This window comes from Canis aureus, chromosome 2 (assembly GCF_053574225.1).
Source record: "Canis aureus isolate CA01 chromosome 2, VMU_Caureus_v.1.0, whole genome shotgun sequence".
In the NCBI taxonomy this organism is placed as follows: Eukaryota; Metazoa; Chordata; class Mammalia; order Carnivora; family Canidae; genus Canis; species Canis aureus.
This window is the reverse complement of record NC_135612.1, coordinates 30,468,473-30,481,741: the sequence shown is the minus strand read 5'-3', so window position 1 is coordinate 30,481,741 and position 13,269 is coordinate 30,468,473. Positions and strand designations below refer to the sequence as shown.

General features: G+C 43.3%; 1 protein-coding gene across 2 annotated transcripts in view; it reads left to right on the top strand.

The window, feature by feature from the left end:
* Positions 1 to 13,269, top strand: part of IQGAP2 (IQ motif containing GTPase activating protein 2) — a 288,130-nt gene that overhangs the window by 63,136 nt on the left and 211,725 nt on the right. The gene's annotated exons all lie outside the window — the stretch shown is intronic.

The window sequence follows — 13,269 nt, the reverse complement described above, 5'->3', positions numbered from 1 at the left end:
TGTGTGACCAGAGCGGGAGGGGCCAGGGTATTGAGGGTGTTCTCTGCTGCAGTGAGAAGGATGGAAGAATGAAAGCGGCTGCAGTAGGAAAAGTGCTAGTACATCAGCCAGAGTTGGATAATAAGCCTGGGCAATTTTTAGACCTTTGGTGGGCTTTTGAGTTTTCCTCCTGGAGTCAGTGTGTTTATGTGAATTTTTCCAACAAGATGAAAGGAAATGAATAGGGCTTCTGGGCTCAGGGATAGGCATGTTGGCTCTGAGAAAGTCACAGAAACAGGAACCTCAGGGTGTTAATATGTGAGCGTCACTGACATTGAATGGCATGGAGGCCCCAACTTGATAAGGAATCTCATGAGGCCAGGATGGGTAAGATGGAGTGGGGCAGTAGGGAAAGTCAAGGAACTGCCTATGATGAGAATGAAGGGAAGGACTTGTCAGAATAAGAAGCAGGGAAGTGTGGGGATCCCAGGATGGCTCAGCGGTTGAGCTTCTGCCTTCAGCCCAGGGCATGGTCCCGAGGTCCTGAGATCAAGTCCCACATCGGGCTTCCTGTGTGGAGCCTGCTTCTCCCTCTGCCTGTGTCTCTGCCTCTCTCTCTCTCTCTCTCTCTCTCTCTCTGTGTGTGTCTCTCATGAATAAATAAATTAAATTAAAAAAAGAAGAAGTAGAGAAGTGGGTAAATGGAAAGCTACAGAGATTTAGAAGCCTCATTTTAACGGTAGAATATTCTGGGGTCATGATAAGGTCCAGTGTGGCTGAAGTTGAATGGAAGGGAAACCTTTGGATGAAGAAGGAGGAGGTCTTCAAACTGTGCTTTGGGTGTTCCCAGGGTCCTCCACCTTCTTGAAGGCTCCAAGCAGAGGTGAGCATGGGAGGAACACAGTGATTGTGGCAAAAAAGGCAAAGTCCTGGATGTCAGGAGAAGAGTGGTAAGGTTAGGAAGGTTGGGAAGTAAAACAGAAATGAGGTGGAGGGAGAGGTCTTGGAACAGAGGTGATAGGACATGGCCCCGGGAGAAAGTAAGCTCAACTGGAAGGGCGATAATTGACCCTGTCTTCCCTGGTCCTGTGAGTTAAGGAAATTTAGGGAGCAGCCATCCTGGCTTTATGGGAAGTAATATTATGAATTGACTTAATTGCCATTAAGTCAAGCAGATGGGGAAAGGGTAGACAATAAGTTGAGAATATAGGAGTATTACATTTTTAAAACAAATCAAGAGTTCCAGAGGCGCGTCAGAAGGAATTAGTAGATTTGGGGTGCATAGAAGAGGACTGTCTGGTAGGTAGGGGTCCGTGAAACAGATGAACGTATCCAAGAGTGCTCTGGGTCAGCACTTCTGTCAGAGTTAAGTAGGAGGCTGAAACCACTGAAAAACAAGATTAGATTTATTTGACTTTGGGCAGACTCCTTAGTGATCTTCTGTTATTCATTTATTACTGTGATGTACACTTTAAGCAAGTGACTTTAAAACCTGGTGATGCCCAGAGTGAAACAGGTTTATACCATGACCCCAAATAGTTGTATGGTGATGTGTGCATATGTCTAACTAAGCAATGGACCCTTACAAAGCAACGCTTAACCTTTAATCTGTACAACACACCCTGACATGTACTGTTCTAATTCATTTTCTCAGAAATGCCGGTCATGATCCATCGATTGGTGATGCATGCAGGGTTCCGTCTGCCGCCGGACAGACGTGCGTCTGCCTCCTTAAGCCTGCTGTGGTAACTCTAGGTGCTGTTTCCTGGGCATCTCCTGCACGAGGGATACTCGTTTTCTTTCCGTTGATCGTTCTCAGAGCTTATCGTGTATCAGGAGGAAGCCAGGAGGTCCTGTGGACGCGGGCATTCCCGCCGCAGCCTTCGCGGCCTCCACACCTCCTCAGCTCCCACCGTGGTCCACACTCGTCATCCCTTGGCGTCTCCTGGGGTTAACCAGTCCCTCCTGTCCTTTTCCCACTGCACTTACTAGAATTGACGGTAATTCTTTGCACACGTTGTCCTCTCCCAGACACCGAGGAGCATCCTGAGGCCACCGTCTTCCTCTCAGTGACCTGGTGCTCACCCCGGGCCGGCAGGGGACAGGTGTCGGGGGTTTGGCTGAGCAAGGGATGCAGTGATCTCACGTCCCGCTCGGGCTTTCTTGTCTGGGGTGGTTTAGCCTGGAGGGGCCGTGACGGCTGCCAGGCCTCTCTACGGAATAGTCCTTGAGGCTAATGGTGATGTTCACTGCTCAACTGTGTGAGTCCCTTTGGGGAACACAGACCAGCTGATGGCCTTGGCATTTGATTGTGGAAATGATTGTAGTCATGTTCCACGTGTACTCTGTTGCCCAGGAGCCTCCGCGCTGCCCTGTCGTGCTTCTCCCAGTTTTGACAACGTAGGACTGGGTACTGCTCCCCTTTCCATTTTAGCGGGGTGCTTGTCTGGTGGATGCTCTGTGTTCATGGCCTAATGGAACAGGAATTTTAAAGGACCCCTGTGCACATAGAGCCACCCACCCCTGGCTGTGCTGTTTGCACAAAGTAGAAATTGGCTTTCGGTGGATCAGAACTGCCTATGGGCTAACACATACCAACAAGGCAGATTCGAGGATGGAGTAGCAAAAGGCTCAGCAAACGTAAATGGTAAGTGGGGATACACAGAAGTCCAGCGGCTGAGTCAATGAAATAAATTCATTAATGTGGTGTAGGCCTGTGTGTGTTTGAGACACTGAAAGATGAAAACAGTAGGTGGAGTATTGTTTTCTTGTTCCTGATATGCCCCCCAGGCTGACTGTAGACAGAACAGAAGGAAAGTAGTCAGGCTTAGCTGGGGATGGTTGGCAGAGGGGGGTGGGGGGGGCTGCAGGCAGGAGTGACATCATTTGTAGTAGTCACATGAACAAATCAACAGAAAAAAGTACAGGTGGTTTTATTTTTTTTTAAATTTTTTTTCAGGTAGTTTTAATAAATTTTACTTAATCCAGTATATCCAAATTAGAGTTACAGTATATAATCACTGTATAAAACTACTGAGATAAGTAACTGTCTTTTCTCCCCCGGCACAACTCAACACAGATTAGTTGCGCTTGAAGTGTTAAATAGCCACAAGGACTGGCAGCTATCACACAGGTCAGGGCAGGTCCCACATGCCCGATGCTTTAGTCTGTGGAGGCCTCCACGGAACTTCTGAGCACGGCAAACAAAGATGAGAAAGGGCACAGAGATAGATGTGTTTTGTGTACGCTGGAAGCAAGGTAAAGCTTTAAAGAGAGTAGAAACGAAGAATTCACCAATGAGGTGAATTTGGCTTTTTTCTCTCTGTTTCCTTCCCGCAGTCCTATTTAGAACAGAAATTGTCAGGATTCTTGCAGAAATAGTGACAGGCAGTGCATTCTCCTTTGCTGATTTTAGCTCTACATGCACCTGACTCCCCCTTTCCAGGGCGGAGCAGGTAATACCACTGCATCTTTGCAGGAGGCTTGTGATGGAGGGATGGGGATTCCAGCCACTTCCTCCTCTGCTTCTGGTGGTTTCTTGCTTTGCTTATGAAGCTCAGTAACCAAAATAGGCGCTGAGAAGGTAGTGATTGGGAAGCCACCTGCTGACCCGCAGCCTCTGTGAGCATCACATCCGTGTCGCTTTTGTCCTTTGCTCTTAGTAATAAAGGACTTAATGATGAACTATGATGAAATTGGCCATCGTATTTTGAGACTTATTGGAGTTAAGACCTGTCCATAGTGCTTAATTTTTACAAGGGTGGTGATGGCAAGAGAGGAGGGTGGGTAGGACAGACATAGGAAGGAAGTCAGGCCAACATCAACATCTTAATACCCAGGGCTAAAGACCAAGTCTCTGCTGTTCTATAAAGGCCGAGAAGGATGCTCCTTCTACTTAGGCAGACATTTTCTAAATTTCATTCACAAGACAGTTCCTTGTGTACAGTTTCAGAAATAATAGGAAATACAGCCTTTTTGTTATCAGAGCTGTATTATCCAAATAAAATTAGCAAGTTCACCGTTCTGATTTGGCCTTGACTGAAAGTCAGGTGCCGAGGTGACATGCAGATTTTGTTGTCCTCACTGTACGAACTGTATAGTTGATTTCTTTTCCCTAGTCCTGGCTCTGTTCGTTTTTGAGCGACCTTGGGCAAAGTGCAATCTCAGCATCTCAGCCTCCTTATTTATGAGGTGGGTCCTGGAATGCCTTTCATACCTCCATCCATGACTTCACCCTGTGATAAGCAGGCTGAGAGTTGGGTAGTACATTGGTGTAAATTATAAAAAAGTTGAAACATGAGACAAAGTGCCTCTTAAACTCCATTGTTTATTACAAAAACATTTTCAGTGGTAGGAACAGCTGTGAATTGGGCATCCCACCTTAATTAGAGTCAAAGAATGTGTGCCTTCAGCTGCTTTTTATTGATTCTGTTTGCACATTTACTTCCTGTCTGGCATAAATAGAGGTGGAGTAGGTTTATGCAGGGAAGAATGAGCACATCCAAACAACCTAGAAGTGGAATCTTCTTTCTGTAAACAGTATTTTCAGTGCCAGAGACAGGCCCTTCTTTTATGGCTTGAAGAGAGGAGGAAATTGCTTTTTCAGCCTAGAAAGACACACATCGGTTAGTGGTACCTTTTCATGGTAGAGCATTGATTGAGGAAAAACCCTGACCAGTGTTGGCATAGAAAATCCATCTTTTCAACATAATTCTTACCAGATAGGTCATCATCTCTTTCAGGAAGAAAAATAGAGTAGCTAAAAAGGGTTGACCACTTTGACCCACCACCTTGAGCGAGGCTGGAAGTTAGTCCCCGATGGTGAGAGCTGACCTGGACAGGAGTCTGTTGGATTTTTTTGAGTCAGGTGCACAGAATGCTGCAGATTTCCTCCTGGCCGTCTGGAGCACTACAGGACAACACGTTTTCTGAAAGAAATTTGAAATCCAGCTCATTAGGCTCACCTCAGTTCTGCTGCTTCCCTGAAGGTGGAACTGTGTACATCTGCCCTTCCTAGCTCTGTTCTTATTCATGTTGCTTTATGCTAGTCCTGATGCTCCTTCTCGCCATCCCTGCCCCCTCCCCATGCTGGTCAAGTAGAACTGGGAGGTGGGGTGGAGGCCTCCAGAAAGACAACACCTTGGCTGCTCAGGGAACTGCCAGGAGTTGCCACAGAATGGGCAAGAATGAAAGGTTTTCCATCCTCCTGGGAAACCTTCTATAATTATCCAAGTAGTAAGGGGCTGCAGTGTGTGTAGCAAGGAGAAGCCTGCCTAACTTTGGGGTATCGGGAGTGCAAGTTTTTTGAGGGTGGAGACGGTCTCATCCATCATATTTTTTCTCTTGCTCTGCAAGACATGTTTTCCAGCAGGTTCTTTTTAAAAGGTGTGGTAGCTAAAATGACTTTAGCATGGGTCCCAGATGTTCCATTGGATGGGTCCTGATTTAAAACCTAAATTTAAGTCCAGAAGAGAGAGCAAATCGAAACTTCAAAGGACCCAAAATAGAGCATGTAACTTCATGTGTTATAAAACTTATGGGGGTGCTTCACCCAAGTGACAACATCATCTTTGGTGTATAGGAATAATCTAGTCCAGCTGTCATTACAGATGTGGGTGGGGCAGGTGGCTCTGAAAAACCACTCAGCGGGGAGGGGTGTCTAGAATGCCAGCTGGCCTCAGTCCATCTTCTAGATGCTCTCGTTCCCAAACCTGAGCACCACATTCTCATTCCTTTCTGGGGTGTTTCCCTGTCTCATCGGTAGACCTCAGAATATGAGGGACTTCTCTATCTTGTAAAGCAGCGGCTAAACGCATCAGGCTTATCAGGTGTTTTTAATTCTTCAAGGTAGTCTCATCTCTGTTTTCTCTCTAGCATGGTAAGGGGTGCCAACAAGCAGAGGCAAGAAATTTGATTTTCAGAGCCCTGGCCAGAATCCAGTTCTGCAGATGCTGCTGCTTCCTCTGTAACTATCTTGAACCTTTCGATATGTCAAGATTTATTAAATAGCACACAGAGACACAACAAAACACTATTTGCCATAGCTTTGAAATACTTTTCCATTAGTGGTGCATTCTGATTGACCGTGGTGTGGTAAGAAAAGAATTTTTCTTTCCAACCTTTTAATTGTAATAGGGAATAAACAAATCTGAAATTTCCATTGTTGTTTTTTTTTTTTTTAGTGAAAACTACATAGTTTCACATTTGCCTGGCTATTCTTCAAGCCTTAAGTGGAGTCCTATTGTGTTTTTTTTTTTTTTTAAATAGAAATCAGGGGATCCCTGGGTGGCGCAGCGGTTTAGCGCCTGCCTTTGGCCCAGGGCGCGATCCTGGAGACCCAGGATCGAATCCCACGTCGGGCTCCTGGTGCATGGAGCCTGCTTCTCCCTCTGCCTATGTCTCTGCCTCTCTCTCTCTCTGTGTGTGACTATCATAAATAAATAAAAATTAAAAAAATAAAAAATAAAATAAAAATAGAAATCACTTTTCTGTGTAATACAAGCAGCGATTGGGGGTCAAAAGCCTGTTGATCATAGGAGGAGAGGTCAAAGTTGGGTGTCCACAGGTCTGGACAGGTCCCTCGGTGTCAGCCTGTCCTCCCTGTGGTGTTGCCTGTGCTTGGTGCCCTGGGCAAGGCTCCAGTGAGAAAACAGGTGTATGCTATCAGGCACAGCCTGTTCTCTATTGCTTCTGGATGGGCAGTGGGAGTGGGAGTTGATCTTTTCCGATCATATTTTAGATATTTGACGTATTTAAAGTACATTTTAACCTTGAGTCTTAATGTTGAGTTTCTCACAGCCTAGTGGGAAGATTTTCAATGACTTCCTCAGGATATAGACTTTTTCTGGTTTTAATATTTGGCATGGTATTATATTTTTGTTGAAAATGTAGTCCTTAATGTTGAGATTCTACTCAAGATTCTTCCTTTTTCTCCTTGCAAAAATCCTATCCAGGCTAAATTATCTAGAGTCACTATGGTAACTTTGGAGAAATTGAAAAAGCATATTAATGTGAAGACCAATATGCTTGAATAGTAGATTGCATTTAAAATGTGGAGGAACAATTAGCTTTGGTGTGAAGGTATGTAGCTGAATCTTTATGGAAAAAGGTGATAAGGACTAAAAATACAAAGGATTTATAGCTTGAATAGCTTTTCCTGAAAATTTTAGCCATCTTTTTTGTTTATAATGATTTTAGCATCTTTTATTCTGCATTTTGGAGTCTCCTTGCTCCTCTGGCCATCTTTTGCATAAAACAAATCTTGATTGGTTACAGCCTAGAATAGTATTGGCTTAAATTCTGCTCCAGTCTTTAAGACGTTGATTTAAAAATTCTTCCCAATTTATTTCCCTCTCCCCTCCACATATGATTTTACCCAAAGAAGATTAGCTTATAATTATTAGTTATAATTCATGCTTTATGTTGAAATGAACTCATATTTTCTCCTGAAACACAAACTTTACCAGTTTCAGCTTCTCTGACACAATTATGAGCATGATAAGTGTATCTGTTTGACTTTGAATAAGTATTGCTGAACACTTATCAATTAATTGGGATGAATTTTCCTAAACATTCTCATGGATCCTTTGCCAACTATCTGGAATTTTGATGTATTATTGGTCTTGGCAGCACAAAAGAGTATCAAATTCTTAAAAAAAAAAAAAAAAAAAAAGTTACTCCCTTAGTGTAATGAGTGACACTAAGCGTCAAAAGTGACAACCATTTAAAAGAAGCTGATGACATATTTTAATATTATATAAAAGATGTCTAATTTTAAGCTTTCTCCCCCCCCCAAAATTACTCTTTTGTCCCTATAGCCACCATTACAAGCACAGTTACAATAGATAAGCTGTTCCCACTCTTTTTTTTTTTTTTAAAGATTTTATTTACTTATTCATGAGAGACACAGGGAGAGAGGCAGAGACATAGGCAGAGAGAGAAGCAGGCTCCATGCAGGGAGCCTGATGTGGGACTCGATCCCAAGACTCCAGGACCACTCCCTGGGCCGAAGGCAGGCACTAAACCGCTGAGCCATCCAGGGATCGCTTCTTTTTTTTTTTTTTTTTTTTTAAGATTTTGTTTATTCATGAGAGACACAGAGAGAGGCAGAGAGACACAAGCAGAGGGGGAAGCAGGCTCCTCGCAGGGAGGCCGATGCGGGACTCTATCCCAGGAGCCCCGGGGTCACACCCTGGGCCAAAGGCTGGAAAATATGGTCATTATTCTGAGTATCATTGTCATCCAAAACCTAGGGTACTGTTTACTGAGGAAGGGGACAAATGGGTGTTGGCTAGGCAATTAGCAGCTGTACCTCATCCTTGCTGTGCCACCTCACACCAGGCCAGATGCAGGGGACTTTGCAGTAAGCAACCCACATGGGCCACCCTTGTAGATCTCACAACAAACAATTGACCAGGTTATTTCAACGAATGGAAGGTTGAGGGTGCTAAGTTAGTGTATGACAGGGAGACCTAGTCAGAAGACTAATGAGAATACTAAGTTTTCATTGACCGTATGTGTTTATAAATCAAACTACTAGTTTGGTGGCTTACAAATCATGACGGGTAAGGTCAGGTACATACTACATGTGTTGTTCATTTAACTGAGAAAGATATTAGCCAGTAAGATACACATTAAAAACCAACTGATGTGAATAGCTAATCTGCCTCACAACTGGCTTCCTTACAAGGGAAAAGTGAGTCTGGTTATTTGTATGTAATAATTGGTAGTTGTAAGGAGCCGTATGGTTCACTGTATTCCTCAGAGAACCTTGTGAAGTAATACAACTGATTCTTTAATTGTTTTATGTTCTTACAAGAAAAGAGAGATCATTTCTCTGACACTAGTCCAGCCTTCTGGTCTCAGTCAAATATGTCCATTGAAATAGCAATCAGCTGGATATATAGACACAAGAATTATCTTTTTCTATCCCTGAGTGTTCACCTTTGCTTAGTGGCTGAGCTGTAGAGGAAGCGGTAGAGTGAGAATTTGAGGAAAATGTGTATCAGTGATGAGAAGAGAGTTGACAATCAGTTCCGAAGTTGTACTGTGTATCTTTTAGGTAAAATTTTATTTAAATAGTTTTTTTTATTAATTCTAAATTATCAATATGAGTGTGTAGTTGACCAAGTGATGACTCCGAAAGATATTAAGTCCTAATTCCTGGAACCTATAAATGTTACCTTATTCAGAAAAAAGATCTTTGCAGATGTGATTACAGATCTTGAGATAGGAGTGTCCTGGATTATCTGGGACAGCCCGAAGCGCAATCACAAGTGTCTTGTAAGAGGAAAACAGGAAAGATAGCCATATACAGAGGAGGGAACTCAGGTGATGTGGTCATAATAGGCTTAGTACTCACAGTTCCTTACTTTTAGGAATTAAATTTCTTGGCTTGAGGCTCTTATTTCAGGGTTGTTTGCTGTGTTTGTGGGCTGGGAATGGGGAGCGCCTGGAATGAGAATAGAGGGCACATTTTGTCAGATGTTGTGTTCTCTCCCTGTCCTGGAGAGGGGCTGCATGGTGAAACCCCCACAAGAACAGAAAACTCAAAGCTGAACTGAAACATTGATGTAGAAAACACATGTGTCTGGAGCTTTCAAAATTCAAAATGATGGACCCATCCTGGGAAGTCCTGAAGCTGTAATAGGAAAAGCTGGAAAGGAGTTATGGGCTCTTTGGAGTTGCCAGAAGGCAGGAGCTTGGCCTTACTTCTGTGGGTTACTGTTCTCTAGCCGGGTGACCTTGAATGATTATGAGCCTCTTATCAGTGGTTTCCTGACTGAAGGGGGAATAATACCCATGTCATGGCAGTTGTGGGACTAGTAGTAGCAGTGGATCTAGAAACTGTTTTAGCAGTTTGCACAGTTTCCTTGGAGACTGGGTATCTAATGCTTGTCAGTTCCTAATCCCCACTTAAATTATTATAAATGTGAGGTGAAAAGAAGGATAAATTCTTGTTAGTAAATAATTAGTGTCCTATTCAGCATCAAATTATCCATGACACTTGTTTTTTGTGTCTGTTAATCCCAGCTAAGGTCAAACCTTTATTCTTGTCTAGACTTAAGTATTCTGTTTAAGAACTACTAATTAATAATCTCAGGGGGAAAAAATCTAAAATATACACCTATCTTTTAACATTGGTCTAAGGTAGTAAGGTAGACTGTAACTTGATAATTGCTCTACAAAGGATTCTCTGATTCTGAATAATTAAAGATCTGTTTTCTGGAGTAAAATTCTTCTGGTCTGAAAATATCCCAATTTAGGGAAGGGAAAGAGAAGCTGAGATTCAGTAATTCAGCTTTTTGGAATCCGTCCTGTTTGTATAAGCCGTTTTTGGGAACAGTGTGACAAGGTTCTGCTTTGGTAAGGGGGGCGTGAAGGTGCAGGGTACGGTTGCCTGAGAGGAAGAGGTGGTAGGCTTGCCCTTTCCCTGTAATCCTGTAATGCCAGACTAATCCGCAGCCTCTATTAGTAACATTACCCATCTGCTAGCTTCAAAACCGGAGGCAAAAATCTTTGCTTCCAGATTCTCTAGGTGTGTGGGCTAGGGAAGGGACAGACAAAGCTAGTAAATACCGCATACCGTGAAAGGCCAAGCACCCAGCTAGGTTTTTATTTCCATTGTTACAGCTAGTCCCCCAGCAGTCCTGCAATGTTGGCGGTGTCACTTCACACTCCAGTTAGGAAACCAGTGATAAGAGATTCTGTGATCTTTCAAGGTCACATGACTGGAAGAGTGTGGGAAAAAGACTGTTGGATGTGACGTCAGGCTCCCATCCTAGCTCTTCCACTGTGTCCTAAACACCTCTTCAGCTTGGGCCTGATACCGCTTTGTTCCTCCCAACCCCCTACCCTGCCTCTTAGTGGCAGACTGGCAAGAAACCTACATTTTAAGTTGGGTAAGCTGTTGTTGACCAGGTATGCCTGGCGTTCATTCCAAACAGAACATGCGTCCTTGCAGGGAATCGTACCTACTTCTGTGTTTCCTGATTTCAACCATACAGTTTTTGTCATGTAGACTTTGCGCCTTTGTTTTCTGACCCTGTCAGAACATGAGGCATCTTTTGCCAGTTAAGATGGCCTTTCATCTTTCTCTCTGACCTCTTTGAGACACCCTTGCTGCTGAAAAGAATAAATACTCTGTCTGGATGAAATTGGGTTGAGCTCATTGCAGGTTGAATTAAGCTATTGTTTTTATGAGGGTTATTTCTGACTCCTGTCTCTCATTTCCCTCATCGCCCCCACTCCCATTCACACACGCAGTCCATGTATACGCCTCACATACACACATGACACAGGTCACCACCCATCTTCAAAATGAGTCACTTCAGAATGTGACTTTATTAACCTGGCTGCAAGGAAATTTCTTACCTCTTCACATATGTTTGGAGGAAGCTCTCTTGGCAGCCCACCTTGCTCTTTGAAATGTACGCCTCAAACTTGAGTGTGCTGGTTGGAACTAACAACCCACTTTGGGCAGTGTTGTTCACAGAAATGTAAATTGCCTTGTACCCATTCTCATTCTTTCAGAATTCCCAGGAAGAAGGTAGGTTTCTGGTCAGCATTGTTAAAGAAATAACCTTTCTGGCAGCCCGGGTGGCTCAGTGGTTTAGCGCCCACCTTCAGCCCAGGACCTGATCCTAGAGTCCTGGGATCGAGTCCCACGTCAGGCTCCCTGCACGGAACGGAGCCTGCTTCTCCCTCTGCCTGTGTCTCTACCTCTCTCTCTCTCTCTCTCTCTCTCTGTATCTCTCTCTCTCTGTGTCTCTCATGAATAAATGAGTTAAAAAAGAAAAAAAAAGAACCTTTCTCCTCATATCTCTTTTTTAAGCATATAACAAGATTGTGGATGATTGATTTACACAGCTCTGGTCCAATATAAAGGTCTTTATGTCTAACTACAGAAAAGAATATTCTCAGGAATTTTACCATTATGGGACTGTTAGTAATTTGGGGGAGGAAAGGTAATTTTGGATTTAATTCCTAATTTAATAAGCTGCCATCACCCTGAAATGCCAGTTTTCTTTTCACTTGTCCTTTTACCCATCAGTGAACTACATTAAAACATTTATCAAATAGTGATTTAAATCTAAAAATACAATGCCGCAGGACTGATTGTCCTGTGTTTGGAGTGCTTTTGAAAGCACTGGGATTCACAAGGAGCAAGGCCTACACAGAGAGAAGGAAAGATTCCGTAATAGCTAAATAAGACCTCATAGTGCCACTCAAACACAAAAAGATGGCCTACAGCGTAATAGAGCCCTTGAGATAAAAGCAATGTTGCTGTTATTGTTACGGTAGCCAGCAGGCCTACGTGTGCTTTAGGTCCTTTCAAAACTTTGCTTCTGAATACTATTTTATTCCTATTCTGCCTTTCGGACATGACCATTCCATTTTTAAAATAGTATTGAATCTCTGTGGCAGAAGATATTTAAGATGCATGAATTACTTTTGGAAGACTTCAGGACCAAAAGGCCGAGCATTTTTTCTTGAAATACATAAGCTTAAGCGTGCATTCTTTCACAGCCCTGAAAGGAGAGTTCGGTAAAATGAATGCAGCATTTGAGATTTTTACCTTATATTTTTGTAAAACCTTGGGATAATCAGATGGAAACTTCTTTTTTTTTTTTTTAAGATTTATTTTAGAGAGTACGCATGTGCAAGTGAGGAGGGGGACACAGGAGGAAGGAATGGGAGAGGGAGAGAATTCAAGAAGACTCTGTTGAGCTCGGAGCCAGACATGGGTCTTGATCCCAGGTCCCCAACCGAGATCATGACCCAACCCAGAGTTAGACGCTTGACTGAGCCACACAGGCACTCCCAGTTGGAGACCCTTAATGGCATTGTCACATTGATCTGGCAGTAGTGAGTGTGACATGGGTAGGAGGCGCCGTAAAATGAACTCACGTGCTCTGCTTCCACAAACTTTGCTTTCTCTCTCACATGTTGTCCTTGATGTGTTTAATGTCATATTTTTATAGACCTGAGGAACCCGTGTTGTCACTGCTAGTTCTCCACCTAGTCAGCAGTGCATGTAGATGTGTGTTTTAATTGCTTGCCAAATTTTGAAAAGTCTGGTTAGATGGAATGTGATGGGAGAGACTGAGAAGATGTATTTTTTTCTTACACTTCCTTTATGAAAAAACTTGAAACAGTTTAATAGAGGTCTCTGCTAGTTGTGTGAAATAGAATTGGTAATAGTGTTACAGGTTTATAGGGCTTTTCATCTATTTGAGAAGATAGACACAGTCCTCTCACAGTGTGTCTTATCTTTACATAACTTTATTC